Source organism: Urocampus carinirostris, chromosome 1, assembly GCF_059441175.1.
Source record: "Urocampus carinirostris isolate Australia breed hairy pipefish chromosome 1, RoL_Ucar_1.0, whole genome shotgun sequence".
Classification (NCBI taxonomy): Eukaryota; Metazoa; Chordata; class Actinopteri; order Syngnathiformes; family Syngnathidae; genus Urocampus; species Urocampus carinirostris.
In genome coordinates, this window is record NC_142349.1 from 61888949 (window position 1) to 61905628 (window position 16680).

The 16680-nt window shown below is 37.8% G+C and overlaps 1 protein-coding gene across 8 annotated transcripts in view; it reads left to right on the forward strand.

Moving 5' to 3' along the window:
- The first annotated feature begins 1193 nt into the window (after positions 1-1193).
- adgrl2b.1 (adhesion G protein-coupled receptor L2b, tandem duplicate 1) overlaps positions 1194-16680 on the forward strand; it is a 238403-nt gene continuing 222916 nt past the window's right edge. For 5 of the 8 annotated variants that reach the window (XM_088347604.1, XM_088347630.1, XM_088347639.1 and 2 more), the window contains exon 1: positions 1195-1700. The gene's annotated coding sequence lies outside the window, so the exon portion shown is untranslated. Of the gene's footprint in view, positions 1701-16680 lie in introns of all 8 variants that reach the window. The other 3 variants (XM_088347648.1, XM_088347657.1, XM_088347622.1) reach the window with 2 other exon arrangements.

A 16680-nucleotide genomic window follows, 5' to 3' on the forward strand; every position in this document is an offset into this window, starting at 1 on the left:
GAAATAGCGGCGAACTCGTTTGACTTGATTGATTTGCCGTTTCGTGATAGTCGGTGTATACCGGATGGTACCCATAATTGACAAATTTGCGTTTTTCCATACGGATTTTCTTGTACGTCGTACACGTCTTAAAATGCATAATAAACATACTTTGTATGGCAAAAACGTACAGGTTGACAGGCAGTGTTCCCTCTAAGCTCGCACATTCTCAGCGCACAAGGAAATCTAGCCAGCGCACAAGGGTACTAAACGGCTCTTCAGGTTGTTTTTGCTTCTTTAATCCTAACATGACCAAAAATTATGTAAAATTATGCACAAAATGACTTAAAGGAAAGGGGGAATAGAACAAAAAAGAAAAAAATACCAAAACGAAAAAGTAGTGAAAAGCTGAGAAAAAAGGAAGAGAAAAAAAGAAGGAAAAATTCAGAAAAAAAGAAAAGAAAGAAATGTAGGGAAAAAGTAAATAGAGAACAAAAAGAAAAAAGTAACAGCTCGGAAAAAATAAATACAATGAGATTTTTTTAAATGTGTTGCATTCAAATAATTTCCAATTATATCAAGTGAATCTTGTTGCCAACATTGTACTTCCACTAAAAATGTGATTAAATACAGTTCTGTATCTTACAACCGACTCAATAAGCCCCCCAAAATGTTAGTATTATGCGACAAAATATATCAGGAAAAAAAATAAATGGATATCTTGTGAAATAATTGTAAGAACAAACGACGTTTGTAGGCCGTACAACCTTTGCAATAGTACATGAGTCAATTCGTTCAAAAGAGAAAAATAACTTTGCATTGCCGGAAACTCAGCAAAATGTAACTTGATGTCAAGTTTTGGACATGTTTGATAATTAATTATCTTGCCACACTTGGGATTATGGTTGCTCACTGTTGTTTCAAGCGTTGCTCACGACTTTGTGTGAACGCTCAGACCCATGGAAAATTAGAGGGAACATGGTTGAGAGGTATGGGTAACTTGCTGTTTTCGCTGCTAGCAAGTTTGCTAAATAGCTGTCCGTCCGCTGGTTATGTAACTTGCTATCCACTAGCAAATTCGCTAATTGGCAAACAAGTGCCCACGACAAGTGTTAATTACAGCTCGAAAGCACCCGTCTGTCCGACTCCATTCCCATCAGCAAACGGATTCAAACTGACTCCGTTCCGGGTTTTTCTCGCGTCCCTACGAACAGCCAGCTGCTGCAGAACGTTGGTCCATTGCTCCTCGCTCGATTTCTCAGTTGTCCTCTCGACTGCCTTCGAGTCGTGTGGATGCGACACGCGTGGGCGGCCGCGCAAACTTCGTACTCGGAGCCCACCGACAATCTCATCACCGTAGGGGCTTCAACGACTCTCCTGAACCACTTCCTCACGACCCACCTGGGACTTTTTTCAATTCACTTCTAGTCAGTGGAGTGTGTTTCCCCCCCTTCTCCGATGCCCTCCATTTAAACGGCACACGCTGGGCATGGTGCTTTACTTTTGAACCCCGCTGGCTCGGAGCTACTCGTCCCGACCTGGATGTATCGACCTGCCGGGGAGCGCGCACCCTTCCACCGCCGCCGCCTGGCCGCTTTTAGGCGACCAGAACGTGGAACTGAGCCTGTTTTTGTGTGACCCGGAGCTCACTTTGTCTTGTTTGAAGCAGTAGAAAGAAGAGGGGTGTCTGTCTGAAATTCACAATCCATCTTTCCAGCACGGTAAGTCGCTTTTTCTCTATCGATTCAAAACGTAGTAGTAGTGGCTCTTTAGAAAATGTTCAATAACCTCAATGAAAGCATTGTAGAGTGGTATATTGTGTGAATATCAAATATACTTGACAACCTCGGGCGACTTGCTCCCCTAATTTAGCAAAAATATAACTTACAAACACAAAGCGGCACCTATTTACTCACATGAAGACCGACTATGACATAGTCACTATGTAGAAAAGGGGTCTCCAATATGTTGATGGTATATTACAATTGAATACTATTTAATTCTGGTTGGTAACAAGCTATGGATGGGTTCTTTTTTTCAAACACAATTCAAGTCAAGTCATTTTTATTTGTATAGCCCTTAATCACAAATAGTCTCAAAGGGCATCACAGGATTATGCGGACTATTTTTTCAGACTATTATTAGAACATCCCCTGATCTGGAACCAACATGAGGAAAATGAAGAAACCTTGAGAAGGGACCGCACATGAGGTAACCCCCTTCCAGGATTACCAGACAGCAGAGGATGTTGCAATCGCAAATAATACAGAGATATTTAACATAGTGCGTCCTATCTGAGAGGTTGGATCTGAACCATAAGAGGACGGTTCCTGAGAGACCAATCCATTTTTTCAACCGTTCTAGTAAGATATTATGGTCCACTGTGTCCAAAGCAGCACTAAGGTTCAGCAGGAGCAAAATGATGAAGCGCCAGAGTCCATTGCCAGTAGGAGATCATTGGTTACCTTAATCAGAGCTGTCTCAGTAGAGTGGTTAGCCCTGAATCCTGATTGCATTGATTCAAAAAGATTGTTCTCGGATATAAGTGCTAAGCTTGTTTAAAGTGTTTAAATATACATAATTGCTTGGACATTTTGCATAGGATATTTGTTCCTAAATCAACTTGTGTTAGTTTTTTTGTTTTCTTTTAAATTGACTCCAAGCAGAATCGTCTACGCCAGGGGTCTCAAATGTGGTGCTCGCGGACCCCCTAAGAACACATGGATAGCTTGCACACAGGTTGTGAAAATAGTCCACCAGTGATGAGTCATTGTGATTTTTTTTTTCCAGGAAATTTGATTTCTAACTGACATGGTTTAGTGGTTGACTGAGACTATTTAAATGTACTTTTAATAATGACAACCTGAAACATAGTAACAACTTAAGTAGTTATTTGAGAAATGCATGTCAAACTGATAGTCCCAATCAGTAAGAAAATTAGATCTCAGCTGTAGAATAAAAAGAGAGATAATTTTTAAACAAGCTTAAACCGTTTGCCAAATAAAAAACACAATTATATCCGCATCCTCCTTTGTCCTTTTGCCACATGCAGTAAATTAAGTGATGCCTACAAGTAGAAGTGCAGGATTCTGCAGACTTTATCGTTATTAGCAATCTATAATGATGTTTGTGTCTGCTACCAGTGTCTGAGACAATCCGGATTAGAGTCAATATAGGCAAAAAGAGACCAAAATAAATTCTTGTACAATTTGGTTTTACAGCATATTCAATTTTAATAATTCAAAAACATATAAAATATGGGGAAAATATGAAAGTAGTCAGGTATGATCAAATAACTGTAGTTGTCATATTGTTAGTCTCGATACTGCATCAAATGCCAGTTGCTGCCCCCATTTACCTCTCCGTTTTTGCAGCTATAAAATAAGATCATTGCAAGTCGCATGTATAATTTACAGAGCTCCTTGCCAAGCCATGCGAGATGATGGGACACAAGACACACATACACACTTTGACACAGACAGACACACACTCACACAGACATGCAGACAGATGCACGAGTTTTTACAGGCTTGGGAGCAATATCTGCCATTCCCCCTTACGTGAGTCTTTTTCCGAGGCAGCTTCGGGTCGAGATCCTCCCGAGAGCAAAGCGCCGCTGACACATCAAGGTTAAAGCAACCACGTTTATGTTGCGCTCAATTCTTGTTGTACAGTGTTTGGTCGTCAGATTTTGCTGCAGCGTTATGCAAAGCAAAGCCATTGATTGTTGGGTCAACGATTTAGAGCTGCAACAAACGGTTGTTAAAATCAAATAATTTGTTCAGTAATTGGCCGAACTATCATAAATTCGGGCTGTAAGCCACGACTTCTGTCACAATCTTTCAACCCTGCGGCTTTGCAATGATGCGGCTATTTTTTCTAATAACCACTAGGGGCGCCAGTAAATTTAGAGTGAGACGGATAGAATATGTGTCGAGGAAGACTCGCTTTGTGCATGAATAAAACTAGCATTAACTGTCCCTCGTCATGGAAAAGGTCTCAATCAAAAGGGGAGCGCTAACTACCAGATTGGGAATAATTATACGAGTCTGTTAATTTGCAAACAGAAATATTGTGGCGAAATGAACGGATTACAAGCAGCAAAGTCCAACGAAGCAGAAATGTTTAAGGCGCATTCCTAGTTATCTCTAGGCATTACAGTGTGTCTTGGAGTAAATATTTTACACGGTTGGACTTTATGGATTGATGTAACAAAGCCATTTTTGCGGACATTCAAAGAAATTGATGACTGCCAGGGAATGTAATGTTGAGTTAACTCTTTGTGTGCACCATCTTTGTTTGTAAATATTTCATGTTTCAACGTGGGTACATGTGGCTTATAGTTGGGTGCGGCTTATGTGTGTATATATATATATATATATATATATATATATATATATATATATTTATGTATATATATTTATGTATATATATTTATTTTTTTTTTTCTTTAAAAATGCACTGGGTTCTGCTTATAATCAGGTGCGCCTTATAGTCCGAATTTTATGGTAGTTGGATTCAAGCATAGCATTCAATGCACATGTTTTGACATCGTTTCATCAGTTTTTGACATTACAAAACATAATGCTGACCCAATGTTGAATGTTTTACAGCACAAGTATCATACTCATTGCCAACTCGGGCCAAATGTGACCCGCCATATCATTTTATGTGGCCCACAAGAGTTCAAAATGTCTGAACATCAAAAATGTAAGGGTCCAAAAGAGTGCTTTAAAACAACTACTTTTTCCAGAATGCCTGTTATTACAATACTCGCAAATTGATGGCTAAGTGCTCATCCATACCAGCATTCCAAAATCAATGCCAAATGGTTGACTTGAGAAAAAAATGTTCCTAAAAATGCACGAGACTATTTGTAAATTTGTGATGTTTAGCTTAAAACATACATTCTTTCAATGTAATAGTAATGTTTCACTTGAATAAATATCACATTTTACATGATGTAGAAGTTGCATTTGTTTTACGTAGTTCATGTAGTTACATTTATAAGATAAATCAGGCCCTTTAAGCAAAGCCATTACGCTGATGTGGCCCTGGATTAAAATGAGTTTGACACCCCTAACCTACAGTGACGCTATGTATTTCCACGCAGAGGTGGACTTTTTGTGAGGATACGTATTTTCACCCAGAGGACTGTTTGAGGTCCATAGTCCAAAAATAGTCTTTGTTTCTTGCAATCTGTCTTCCTGTGATGATCTTGGTAGTCTTCCACGCTAGACTCATCCAATCGTGCATTTATTTGCAATGAGACTCAAAGGGAAACATGCAAATGTCCTAAATGTCTCCTTGGTGGAACCTTAAATTCAACTAATGTGCAAATAGTTAGCATTTGATAGAGCTGTAACTGTTGAGTTGTTTTTGGAACCACAATTGGTAACTTGGACTGGTAACATCAGGCCCAGAAAACTAATTTAAGTTATGAAAAATGGAAATGGCTGCCACGCAACTCATTAGTAAAGTAATAGAACATCAACAAAACAAGGCAATATAATTAGATTATGTTGGAGCATGATAGCAAAGTAATTTCAAGTTACAAAGCAAAGACACTTTTGCCATCTGTATAAGGTTTACTTTTTTTTCATAGAGTTGCGTGCAAAGAAAAAATCCACAATCTGTTGGTGGCACTGTTCGATTTTAATATCTGTAACAGTTGTACAGTTGATTTTGGAACCCGCATTTGGAAGTTTGAGTGAAAATCAGTACCACATGCTACATTCAAAAAGCAGTAATGATGAGATAAAAAAAGAAAATAAAGCAAAACAGTTACAATTTTCTATTGATTTGATTCCAAAGAATTTCTAAATATTTGATGTAGTCCAATCATTCCCTACGTATTATTAACCATTCCTATTTCTGTATTTGTGTGTAAATACATCGTTAGTTGCTCTTAATGGTAACAATTTGCGCATATTTCACATGTATTGGTTCATAAGAATTGTGAAGTCTATTTTTGAACCACAATCGACAACCTGCGATTGAGATATTCCGTGTTTATTGTTCATGAAGACATTTGAGAAATAAATTACAAGCTCTCCCTGAAAGGAAAATATAATTTTTTTTAATACTCAAGTGCATTTTACAAGTATTTGATCTCTGCGAGAGTGAAGACAAATATTATATTTGAAGCTATGTTGTTGAATATTGTATGTGTGTTTGTGTCTATACTAGTACTTGTGCGCAATCAGTTCGCATCCTTGACTGAATTATTAATCCATTGTTCAGGGGATAAGCTATGAGAAAAATGGACAGAGGAAAGGGTTTTACTTCATACAGATGAAATGTGAATGGAAGAGCATTTCAGTTTTGGTCAAGTCCATAGGTCAAAATATGATGGAATTGAGTCTATTATGCTGTAGTTACTTACACGAATTACGTGTTGTGCTTCATAGCACAGCAGGAGTAAAGGTGCCAGGGGTTAAATGCAGTAACATGTCAATATTTATTTCTGTTGGTGTAACCGTGAGCAAACATATTTTTGTATATAAACTACAACCCTAAATGTGATACTTATAAGTTTTCCATTGATTCATTAAATGAAAATATTTATATAGTTTTTTTTTTTTACCACAATTTATTTCAAACTACGTTGTTTTTTGACGATGGACACAGTATGCACAATTTTAAGTTTAAATAATTACATTGTGTAAATGTTAGCTCATTCTCTGCCACTGAAGAATATTATGACAACATTCAAATTTTCACTTGCTGACCCAAATTTTTTTACTTCTTAATAAATCTTTAGGGTTATAGTACATTCTGGCATCATGGCATGTTCTTTCATGTTTTCTTTCCTTTGTACTTTCTTTTGTTATTCTTTTGTGTTTGCTCTATTGTTCTCTCTTTTGTTCTTTCTTTGACTGCACTTTCCTATCTATTGTCTTTTATTCCTCCCTTTTCCTTTTTACTCTTTCCCCTTTTCTTATCCATCTTTGTTTAAAAACATTGTAAAATAAAACAGGATCCTTGTACTTTCTAGGGAGAAGTGTAATTGCGCCTCTTCTATACTAGGGGAGCAGTGGCACTCTCATTGGCAGAGTTTTTTTTTACATTCCACCTCTACGTAATGCATAATGTAGAAACGAAGTGGACCCGATGAAAAATATTTAACACGTATGAGAAAACAGGCGAGAAAAAGACTGGGTCAAGAGACTGACAATCGTCTCCGCCCGAAAACTAATTCAAGGAAATTTGACAAAGCGGATGTAGCGTTTGTGATTCATGGGGCTCGGTGGTGGACTAGCAAATATGGGAGTACTTGCCACGTTAAAACTGTTGGTAGCGAATAGCATGAACCCAAATAAATTAAGCTGTGACTTAAATACATTACACCCCGATCATGCTGATTAAAAAAAAAGATCGATCAAACAGAACAGCACAGAAAGGGTTAAGTCACATTCTCTCCTAAAGTGCGGATGCACAGGAGATATGTATTGGTAGTACTTTTCCCCTATTTCACGTGACTTTTCATTTTTTTCTGATTTGGTGCTCATTAATGCCAAACCCAAACTTTCGTCCATAGTGTCAACAATAATCAATTTTTGTGAACCAGCAAGCGTTGTTGGCATCATAAAAAAAAAGTATTGCAAAATGTGCTCATTCTTAGCAACTTTATTAAAATATCAGCACTAATTATAGTATAAATTTTTGTTTTGAATCTTTTCAATATATTGTGCTATTGAGTTAACATAGGCGATCAGTTTCAATGCATATTTTTCTATTTTATGTACATTTATTTTTCATTATCATATGGTTTGACAAGGTCAGTCAAACCTTTGACCTGGAAAAAGATTGGCCAACAGGAAGTGGGTGAGGTTGTCTAATTATAAACGAGAGATGCTGAATCTAATTTGTTGGATGTAGGAACTGTTAGTCAATTCTTAAATCTGCGTATTTGGGGTGGGGCTGGCAATGAGAGGAGGGGAGTTTCAATTCTGGCCATAGAAACTATTCTGGAGCAACAAGAAAAGCATGTCATCCTACCAGTCAAGTAAATAAAAAGAAAGCCAGATCACTTACCAAACTCTTAAAACAGCCAATCATATTGATTGTGTCCTGCTTGCAATTACCCTAAAAAAATAATCTCACACTTTGCAGGAGACGGAGTTCTCTTGACTCTTTAAAACCACAATAAACTGCCAAACCAAAAACTGCACCATGTTTCTCTGTGATTGACTCATGCTCATAGCCTAGTGTGATATGCTTCAGATCCTGCCAACCCAAACAAAAGAATGTTTTGGAAAATTATGGATGAGTGAGGCAATTGTATCATCTCACTCATTTTAAGTTGACTTTTTAAGATTTGGATCACAAAATCACTTTATGCTGTATGCAAGCCTGTAATGAGGCATTGTATTGACACAGAGGGGTGACTAATACTAATACTTTTTTTTGCATGTAATGTATTAAACAGCTGTACGTGTGTGTAAGATAGGAGCAGTTGTTCTTTCTGGAAGGGATTTTGTTAGCCGAAACATTTCTATTACACCATCTTTATGTTGGGAGATGATAACATTTGCGTGCAGTTTTGAATCCTATTTGCTAGATTAAACGAAGGAAAGAGAACTCTTGAGGAGAAAGTTCATTCTTTGACAATTGTGATAGGAAAAAAACGCTGCTTTTCATTGGGAAAAAAATTGTGAGACAGTGGGAATTGAAAGGGAGAGAGTGAAGCGGACAAATGTTCTGCTACATTTTCAGTACACACACACATGCACTCTCTACCTCCACTCCATCCCTCACCCAAGCCAGGCATGCTGCTTGGGTCCATTTGTCTGTGTTGTCCTGGGAAGGAAGTGCCATCTCATCTCGCCTTGCGCAAATGGTTTCAATGCAGGCGAGTGTGAATTCTAGCGGCTTTTTGTAACTTGCCATTTCCATATCAAAGTGTCTGTATTTCAATAGGGAGAACATGAGCTACCAGCAGCCCCTCCCCAACAATGCAAGCCTGCTCTCCTCATTCCCTTCTCCACCCTCCTCCACTCAAGCGGCCTCGTTTTGCTGATGGTCGACGATACAGCTTTCGTTTTTTCGGGAACATTCTGTGTTTTGTTTGTGATTTTGATTCAGCGTGAGAATTTGTCGGCCATAATCTAAATCATCAAACGCCTTTGGAGTCTTTCATTGGAAACGTTGGTCACCCAACTTCCCCTCCTTCCACCCGCACAATGCCCTCTGCTCTCTTGGTACACATCTACAAAAGATCTGATCTTCAAGGGAAAGAAGAAATGCATCCAAGTGTGTGCATACATAAGTTGATGAAACTGTGTTTACTCACTTTGGTGGTTTGGTCACAGACATCAAAAATTGCCAGAGGGATTTTTTCTTCTACTCACACTGTATTCACTTTCAACATTTCGGAGCCTTGTGTGACTCTGAGCAACAGAAATAATATTTATTACACTTTCCTTGCAGCCGTTAAGAAATAAAAATACTCAGACAAGACCAGTTAAAATCAGGGTTTGCATGTGTGCTTGAAATCCTTGAAAATAAAATCATATCTTAATGAGGTGTTTTCAAGGATTGATCTAAAAATCATGTCTCGATAAATGTAAATGCAAGATTAAAAATCACATAAATTTGTGGCTTTGCAAAATGCATGATTTACACTAAATTCCTTTATTTTAAATGGTACTGGCAAATTTTAAAAATAGGCTTTGAAAGTCCTTAGAGTGCTTGAATTGGGTGTACCAAGCCTGTAAAAATTGTACTCCTTTTCAATCAATACATAAATAACTATAACATCAATTATGAAAAGCATTTTGATATTTTCTTATTGATGCAGTATGGTGGACTGGATTTGGAAACGGCTTATAGTTTTCAGGTTCTGTATTCTAACTGCATTTTTCGAGGTCCTGTGTGGGGTTTCCATGTTCTTGCTGAGCTTCCATGTGTTTTTTTTTGGTTGGCTTGTTAGGTGTTTTCCAACAATCCATAAACATGAAGTTTGAAATGTGCTATACAGTAGGCCCATGTAAAATTGTGTATGTATGTATGAACCTATAGGCTGGAAACCAGTCCAAGGTGTACCTGGCTTGTTCTAATGAGCAGAGGTTTCAGGTCAAAAAGTCAATTCCAGCCACAGATTGGCTTTAGCCACATAAGCTGTTGCTCAACTGGCAGATAATGAGATTGTTTTCCTGGGGTTTAAGTTGAGGCACCTGTACTAGGGTATGTTTACTTGCATGAGCATGATTCATTACTGCAAATGAGGACTAGTTATTTCTTTGTTACTGGTTTTGGTAAAGGCACCATCTTCGCTCACAATGAGTAGAATAATTGCAATACAAATTCACATTTTATTAATGGAATCCCAAAAATATAATTAAAATGGTTACTGATTGTAATTTTCATGGAAACTTGTTTAAATGAATAAAGAACTGAAAAAATGCCATCTGATTACAAAGCTAATAGAGGGCACCTAGTATCTCTCTAAACTGACACAACTCGTGAAATGTTTATTTTTATTTTCAAACAACGTAAAATTGCACTGGGAGTTGGCACATTGTACTTTGGTAAAATTCGACATTGTTTCTATTTTAAAGTTGAAAAGTCAAGTGATTACAGATTACTGAAAAACTGAATACATTACAAAAACATTTCTGGCGCAAGATGATGGTCTCTTTATAGCCCCAAAGTACAATTTTCCCCGTTATCCTTGAAATGCTCGGAAACGTCTCGCTCTTGAACACCCTCTTTTTGGAAAAAAAAAAAAAGGTTGCCACTCAGAGTTCCCTGCTCTGTAACTATTTCTAGTGGCAAAACATTGACAATTAAACCTCAGAAATCCAGTTAAAAAAAGAAGCATTTTTTTGGTTTGATGCTGCTAAATGCATGTATGTGAGTTGGACAGGAGAGCTCAGACCCATTCAGACTAGCTTGAGGTCAAAAGAAGGATCTAAGAGTGGTGGGTTTTTATAGAAGCTCACCTGCCATCTTCACTCACCGGTCGTTGACTTTGACAGCTGTCTTGTCAGCAGTGCTTTGATGCCTTTGCACTAAAACGGTGGACAACACACAGACAAAAAGACGAGGAGGATGACCTGCCACGAATCATTGCTGCTGGTCAAGATTGGACACTTCTATTCCGACAACAAGATGAGCAATCCACCACCGAGATAATGTCAAACTTTCAAGGTTGTCTTCAAAATCTAGTCATGTTTAAACATTTTTAATCCCTTGTGTGTTGTAAGTGGAATATTTAACATTTTCATTGTCATACTGAAACTTCCATAAACCCTATTGCATTTCCTGGAAATGTTTTAAACACATTTAAACATTCTACTTCACAATGCCTCATTCTCCCCTATGTTTTGGTATTAATGAGACTCAAACACAATTGATTGTGTACTTATGCTTAACCTCAATGCCGAGAATAAACACAGCACACGTTAATAGCTTAGATTTTATATGGCACCTTTTGAGAGACCCAAGATACTTAACATTATTATGTAAGATGAGTAATTAAAACGAACTATTTTATGGTACGATCTGCATGTTAGCAGAGGCATTCGCTAGAGTTGGCCTCTAGCTCACAGTTTGCTATAAGTGTCAGTTTTACAGCAAATTAAGTGGGAACTACAGAGATAACTTGGAAGCAAGGATATTTCGCCCCTTGCTTGTGAACTCATTAATTATCAGCAACCTAAAAATGCATTTTTTGAAACAGCGGGTCAAGTTATCGGGGCATATTTGCTGTTTACTTGTGGTATTGTTTTGCAATCGTACTCCATTCTCATTTGAGCAGTTTTATGGTTGAGTGAATGTGGTTTAAGACATATTGAAGTGATTATTCTGGGCTGAGTCGGTCATAATATTTTGCTGCTAAGCTGCTGTCACATTTGTGATTCTTTGGGTATCTTCCTAGTTCTCCTCATTGTCTCAACATATTAAACGAGGGGTTTTATTAGAGAGAGTATGAAATTAAAATTCTCCATGTAGCTAAATTTGTTTTTGCAATATACTATTGTTTTCTGTGGCTGAACTATTAAACGTCCAGCATAATTATACTATAAGTGTTCTTCTAGAGTTCACATGCAAGGTTTTAGCTCATTCACTCCTCCCGTCAGCCAGCCTCTGGTTTGCTATTACATACAATGACTTTTGACTTAATTCAAATCGGCCAGCGTTAGTCTTGGTTATGTGTGGGAAGGCTCTAGCGGTGTATGGAACCGCAGAAAAGTGGTCAGGTCAAGGAAACTTGATTGTTTACTTTTACTTAAAGGTTGCTGCGGAGCTACTGCTCTGGTTCGTTCATTTTTCCGCACCCCCACTAACCGTCAACGTGAAAACTTCAGGCTAATAACATTTGTCACTTGCAAACCAATGACTGAGCAGTGTTGGCTGCAGTAGTGACAGAAGGTATTGTGGAGTAGGATTAAAATTGAAGTCCTCAAAGCTATTTAGAGCCCACATAAGAACAATGGATTATGACATTACCTGCTGACATTTGACGGAGGTATAAACATTGCACGTTGACGCGACTGACGCTCATGTTTAGTCATTACCGCTGCCAAATACTTAATAATGTCAAACTAAAGAGATGACTAATTCAGATTATGTATGAACTGGGACATGCATCTCATTTATCCAAAATTGCAATTCACTTTTTTTTTAAAGTTTGCAGTGGCGTTTTCTGAGCTTAGCAAAAAGTACAGGATGATACTTATTTTTAAAAAGTTTGTTTTGCAAGCATTATTTACATTTAAAAAAAAATGAAGCACAATATACATATCTAATTTTTTCACGCATTTATTTAAAATGTGTCTTAAAACACACAAAACTGTTATTTACTAGATTTCCCACTGTGGAGAGCAACTACTAAATTTCTGTGACTCTTGACGTTTACTCAATTGCGCATATGGGAGGTTTTCTAATAAGTATGAACAAATACATTTTTTGGAATAATATTAAATGTCTCTTCTGTTTATTACAATTCAAGGAGACTCTAGATAAAACAAAATATGGGCTATTGTGGTGAACATCGAGAGGCACAGCAAGAGCAAATGGTCCGGGCAGCACTAATAAGGCTGGTTGCTCCCAGAACACAAACACATGGGGATTGAACTAAAATTAACATTAATGGCACCAAAAATACTCTATATGATGTAAGATCATTGTTAATATTGCAAGAGACATCATAACATTCTACAAAGGAGCGACACAACATAACCACAACGGTGCCTGGGCTACATTCCACATGGATTTTTAATGATGAAAAATATGCAAGCCCTTTTATTATTCTTTGTTGGCCTGGAGAGAGATGGGCACCACTAGGTTGTACTTGCCCAAGACACCACAGAAAATGGTGCCACCATCACCCATGTGCTTAAGGGATCCACCCAACTGCGCACCCTTTACCTGTAGTGTTCTCCATATACAAATACACTTCTGTGCTTTTGGGTAAACGTCCCAGTGCTACCAACTTTGCCCCCCTATTTTTCCTGTTTGGATTTCTGCTGACAGCTGTTTAGGCTGCTAACTCGTTGAGTCTGAAATAATGGCGCCCCGTAATTGTTTGCTGTGATTGCACACCAGTACCACAACATTCCACAAGGATACTCAAAGGGGCAAATTTACATTTTCTATCCGTAATCCACTTATAAGGTTAAGCTTCTAATGCAGTAGTTCCCCACCCTTTTTTTCTGTCTTGTACAACCACTACATCTATTTTTAGCAAGCCTTTAAACATTTTGGTTGAAAAATAAAAATATGAGTTTGCCATCAATGTATGTTTAGTACGATTGTCAACTTTGTTTGGAGGAGCCGTCTTTTGTAAAACGATATTATTGTAGAACTACCAAATACTAAAAAGTTTCCACAATACAGTGGGACTTTGCTACTTCGCGGTTCCACGTTCGCGGGTTCAGAGCTTCGCGGGTCTAAAAAAAATAAAAAATAAAATATATATATATATTTTTTTAAAAGCATTTTCGAAGTGGCGTCGCTACTTCGCAAATTTTCACTTTTCGCGGGTGGTTTTGGTCCCCATTAACCGGGTCTAAAGAATAATAATAATACAATTTAAAGATTTTTATTTTTTTTAAGCATTTTTTAAGCATTTTTGAAGGGGCATCGCTACTTTGCGGATTTTCACTTTTCGCGGGTGGTTTTGGTCCCCATTAACCGCGATAACCGAGGGATTACTGTATTCCATGCCAGTTTATATTTTATTACGAGATTCACATTTTCTATGAAAACAATGAAAAATTTAAACATAATCAAGCAATCTTCATTTTTGTTTTAAAAATGTTGATTGTAACAATTCTAATTCTACAGTTTTGCAAGAACCACTTTCAACCAAAATATATTTCTCCTTAATGCTACTAGGAAAATAATATCCAAATTTGTAAATTATTTTAATCCATTTGGAAATATGATTATCAACATTTGGCAGCTCTGAGAATGTAATTTGTTTTAAGAAAACTAAATTGTGAGCATAAATTATTAGCATTACCTGCTATCTTTTCTTCCGGCGCCGTCACGAATGGCAGCCACTCCAGCAGCTCCCGTGTTATTTTCGATTGTTCTCGATTGTTCTCAGCTCAGGGATGCTGCTGGAAATGTGAATTTCCCTTCGGGGATGAACAAAGTATCTATCTATCTATCTATCTATCTATCTATCTATCCTTTGGGGTGACAGTGAGTAAGGATCCGTCAAATAAATTACTAATTGAACATGATTGAAAGGTCATGCCTAGTGGCATTAACCTTTTGACATTTTCTTTTTTTTTAGAATGATGGAGTTCAAAAGCCGAGGTCAAGTAAATGCATTTTTGATGAAATTACAATTTAATGAAACGGATAAAAAAAATCTAGATTTTAATACAAAAATATTTTTTATTCATGTGTTTACTTTTTTGCCTGTATTGAAGGATATGACCCAATTTAGGTGTACTTAAAAAGGACCTAGATTTTTGTGTTATCTTGAATAAAACCAGTGTTTGAGGTTGCTTTACACAACAAAGACCCAATTTATATTGCAAATATTTCATAAAGGCAATAAAGTAATTAAAATAAAGAACAAAAGTACTTCTTTCCCACATCACATTGGCGATTTATGCCTTCTCATACTCCCATTTGAAGATCTTTTTTATAATAAATTCAATTTCTATCCCTGATTTTTTTTGGCTTGAAATATTTCACTTAAAATGTCCTTTTCTTCTTGAAACCTGTTTAGGCACATTCCAGGTCTCAGTTAAAAGCATCCTGTTATTGCCAAATTGTTCGGCAAAATGGGTACCATCACATGAGTGACAATGTGGACCACCGGTAAATATTTTTGACCGAGCACTTGAAAGTTTGTCAATTGTCTTTAAAAAAAAATCATGTGACTTTGCAGAGCTTTTTAAATACATTTGTTTGTGTGTTTAACATGTTTAAAGTTGATTACAACATGTTTTTTAGTTTAAAATTTTTTACAATACATTGAGTATAGAAACTTTCATGGGATTATACTCTATATCTCATGCATTGCATAAACAAATATCTATCTCTGGTCCAATTCTTCACTTTAGGTTCCTCTAAACCAGGGGTCTCCAACGTGGTGCCAACAGGCACTAGGTTGCCCCCTAAGGACAGCTAAGGTACCTCCGGACCTGTTCTGATAATAGCTCACCAGTGCTGGGTCATTGTGGGGTTTTTTTTTGTTTTAGTAAAATATTTTTTTTAGTGGGCTACCGAGTGTATATAACCCTTCCAATAATTCACCTATTAATAACATAGGAACAACATAGTAATAACATAAGCGTTTACTGTAGAAATGCATACAAACAGGGTGCCTTTTGCACTAATTATGAACAAAAAGTAAGTAGCTCTTAGCTTGAAAAAGTTTGGAGACCCTTAACAGTTTGGGCATCCAGATTGTTGGTGTAGAATTCTTTATACCCTCGATTAGCCACTGCAGAATAGTGTGTAACAAATCTCTAACACCTCCGCAAGTACCCTTAAGAATGAAAATCCTGCCCGTTTGTCATATATAGTGGTTATGTTGGCTTTACATACATAGCGCTGTTTATTTAATTGCCAAGTTTTGGCTTACATATTTTTTTGGATGATGCCAGGGGAGGTTTTGTTGCTCTAGCTAGCGTTAAAATCACACTCAGGAGGCGTGTTTGGCAGGTGAAGCCTGATGGGAAGACAGATGTAAATATATGCTCCTTGGCATAGGACATTTTGTCTATCCAACCAAGTGGTGCTCACTGAGCTTTCATTGAACTGTGAATCCCCAGAACGGCTGTTACGCTACTCCCATACCCAAATACAAGGAGACGAATGGCTGGGATGATTACGTGCGAGGGCGGTTAACTTGATGGACGAGCGTGTGGTGGCCGGGACATCGGCGACAGTAGGCGGAGAAAATTCTCTCCTGCACTAGCACCTCATGCTTTTGAAACCACGGTTAACTTTCCCCCACTGCTTTTAAAATGGATATTTAATGATCAACAGAGCCGTGGAGCTTAAGGTCTTAAATCGGAGTGCCCCCCTGTGCACGCCTCTGCAACCCCTCTGCCCCTCTGTGTTGTCAAAGGGGGGGTGCTCTAGGAAAAAGGAGCTTGTTGCCTTGAGTGATGGATCATCGGAGGTCTGTTTGGGCCTTACGTTAACCCTTTGCTGTTTGTAAATCTCTCCCAGTCAGGGAGCCGTCCGTGGCGCGTGATGGATGTGTCCCGGGTCCTTAGGCTC